We start from the raw sequence: 3,929 nt of genomic DNA, 5'->3' as shown, positions 1-3,929 counted from the left end.
CAGCTGTATCCAACCACGACATCATCAATCTCCATATGATCTTCTAGCATACTGGTAGACATGTTTACCATTTGACAGTTCATCTGCCTGCACACCGGTGACACTAATCTCTATCTGCATTTCGGTTGACATCAACACCCCGGAGTAGGTCCATGACTACAGATGCAAAATCTTTCCTTCTCCTTCATCAACTCATACCTCATCTTAACCGGTTTGCCAAAGTGACAAACTCATCACTCTTTACTCTTCCTTCTCTGTCTCGATAGCTCATCATGCCTTCACTTTTTGATCTAGTGTTCATCTCTTATTTTATACACTGGAGGCTCCCACATATTCCACTTTTATCATCCGGTGTATGCCTTCTGCCACCTACTGGTTAACAACTGATGGGAACCAATTGACAATACATTGCACCAATTTGACTTTGCTGACATTGAGCCGATACATCTTCAATTAGGCACATAACTCGGTTGACATCCCCTTTGTCTACCTTACTAACATGCAACATCATAGTTTCTGTCAGTCTTCTCTTCGCGCGATGACAACATCTTTAACCAGTGGGAGTCCTGCTAATAGTCATCAAACTGCATACTGGTTGCACTGCACATTCACATTAGCTTAACCTTGCTTCCTTATCGGTTGGCAACAACACACTGCCAACTCATTACTCATCGGTTGACATTCCATAATGCCAACTATCTCCAATGCTTATTCACCGATCAACATCAACTGTGTACTGGGTACCGGTCTCTTCTTCCCAACACTAACTTGTATACCGATGACTCTAATGACCAGTTGACATCAATGACAACACAATGCCAACAAAGAGCACATGGAAAAATCAATTCACTCTGAAAGGGTCCTTTCAAGATTAGACAAGTGGTTGGAGACAATGCATTTTTATTTCCATATCCAGACGGGACTCCATTTCCTCTTGCCTGTAATGGGAAAGATTTGAAGTTATACAACTAGTAAATGGGTTATTCCTCATCATGTATTATATTTTCCTTTTTTTGTCATCTTGGTTACTTTGGTAATAGATTCTTTATTGTCACTAAAGGCTTTCTTATAGCAAAATAATTCCATTTGAAGACTTGTCTTCCTTTCATTATTTTTGCAATATGTCTAGTGAGCTCAAAAAAGTCAAGAATAAATCTCCTCAGGAAGTTCACTTGACCAAAGAAATATTTGGTATTAGTTTTGTTGGTGGGAATACTTATCCATTGAATACACTTTATGCTTTCAAGATCTATCTTGATACCTTCATTTGAAACAATGTTCTTCAAAAGTTTTCCATCCATTATTTGAAAAATTGATTTCTTGGGATTAGGGAAAATACCATATTCTCTACATCTTTGTAATATAACAACTAAATCATTAATACGATCACCTCTTTTGAAAAAACATTGTTAAGTCATCAAGATAAATCACTACAATATTATTTTTGAGATCACCAATGAAAGCTCCACGACCGTTTGGAAAGTGGCGCCAATATTTATAAGGGCAAAAAGCATTCTGATGTAAGAAAATGTACCTAAAGGTGTCGTAAAATCTATTTTGTAACCTCCCATTATTTTTAATTATTAAATAAAACATGAATAATCATTTTTGGCTTGATTTATTAAATTGAATTTGGATCGAAAACTTAAATAAATGATTTTAAATCAAGATATGTTATTAGATATTAGATTAGTGTTTAATAACAAGATGAATTGTATTTAAACATGATGATTAGATAGTTGTTTATAACAATTCTTAATTATATTCTTATCATGATTAAGCTGCTAATAGTTTCTCAAGTGTGACAAGAAACATAAAGAATTATTGTAGGCAAAAATCAAAGACGAGAGCATGACAGAGGTAGGAAATTCTTAGTAGTCAAGTAAAATATGAATAGGGAGAAACACTTAGGTGCATCATATAGGTCACGTAGCAAATGCATTACAATAAGAGGTGTTTTTCAGAGTGACTCATTGGTATGTGAACCTTTAATTACTTAGAAATAATAATGAAAGATCGCTTACCTTGTTCTTGATTTCTATATTCACACTTGGATGTTCTACTTTCATGATATAGGTGTATGTGCATCTTTTGTTTTTGGATATTGCTCTAATATAATATGAATTGCATTTCTATAACAAACACTTATACATGTATCCGTATTGTTATAAGCACATACCTAATATATACACATATGAGTGAAATATAATCACGTCAACTCAAATGTGCATGTATTACGTATAGATATAGCAACATGTATACTTGCGTAAACCATACAAGAATTCTATTATATGAATGTTTGTTTTATACTCAAATGAGTTACTGCAACTTGGAAGATATTGTATACATATATATGTATATGTATGATGAACATACATATACACATATATGTATAAGACAGTAATCATAATATGTGATCGAATACAAGAATAATGATATAGCGCGATTGTTGAAGATTGTTGCTATTATGGTTGTCATTGATGTCAAACCTAGTTATCAAGATGGATGTTCCAAATATGCTTTTGATTTTTGCAGTTGATATTCTTCGTGTTAGTTGTGGCATCCTATATTTTGGGTGGTCCAGAATGCTTTTGGTGCCCTCCGGACGTATTGCTAATTGTATTGCAGTTTAGTGGATCATTTTCTTTTGGTTTGGATATGTGTTGGAAGATATGTTGGGATGTCATTTTGGGTCTCACCTTGGCATGTAGAGATCCACATGAAGTATTTTGCATCAGAAGAGGTTATGTGGTTGACTGGTTGATTATGTCTCCACATTACAATTGGTAATTGTAAAGCGGAAAATCGCTGTCGAACCCTAGTTGGTCTCCCCTCTTCTAACTCCGAGGAGAGAGAAGGGAGGTTCGCTAGGATTCGATGGGTTTTCACTTAGGGGGAAGACTTTACATTCAAAAGAGGGGTTGAAACTCATAAGATCCAATCCCACACAAGGTAAGATTGGATGCTAGATGAATTTCAAGGGTTTGGAAAGCAAAGCTACCCTCTTTTGTAAAGAATGTTGATTAAGGAAATTAAGCTAAGGATGCATAGAAAGTCATAAAGATTCGCTTATAAACTGAGTTTAGGTTATAGGATGAAGCTGCGGACCTGGAATTAGCAGTAAAATGTCGATACGGCGCTGTCCTGCAAATTTGAGAAAAAGCTGTCGGGACGATGGCGCCCGGCGCCACGGTCCTCCGAAAAATCCGCGAAACGAAGGGGGATCGGTTCGTCTCTGCACAAGGATTCCAGATCTTCAATCTCAGCCGCGTACCTGCAACCTACACACAGAAAAGCGAAGACGATGGGGGGTTAGGGATTAGGGGTTTGCCTTTAGGTCAAACCCCGGTTTTGGAATTAACCAAGAAATGAGCAAGAGCTGTAAATGTAAATGACTGTAATGTAAAACAAGTACTAATACCTTGTTCTAAGGATGTTGGTATCCTTATGTGCGAAGGTTTAGATGTTGTATGTTGTAGTATGTAGCATGTAATAAGTGATCTCCTCTTCAATGGTTGAATCCTTGACTTGAATGCAACACTTAGCCTTGAATGGAGACTTGAAATGATCAATTGCTTGAATGCTTGAATGCTTGAGTATAGTTTCCACGCCTTTTTCATCATATCGAATGAGAGAGGAAAATGTAGTTTATATACTTGTCATTTAGGGCTGATAGACTGATTTTCCCGACCTTAGGCCGACCAGGGAAGTATATTTCCAAATTGCAATAAAAAAGACCCGATATCACTTAGGAAACCGGGCCCAAAATAGGACCCAGGGACCAAGGCGCTGGGCGCCATGGTCCTGGAGGACCAGGGCGCTGGGCGCCTTGGTCCTGAGGGACCAGGGCGCTGGGCGCCCTGGTCCTGAGGGACCAGGGCGCTAGGCGCTCTGGTCCCACCTCCGGGACAGCGGGGTGCAAAGGAGGT

Source organism: Cryptomeria japonica, chromosome 10, assembly GCF_030272615.1.
Source record: "Cryptomeria japonica chromosome 10, Sugi_1.0, whole genome shotgun sequence".
NCBI lineage: Eukaryota > Viridiplantae > Streptophyta > Pinopsida > Cupressales > Cupressaceae > Cryptomeria > Cryptomeria japonica.
Note: the sequence above shows the minus strand (reverse complement) of the source record.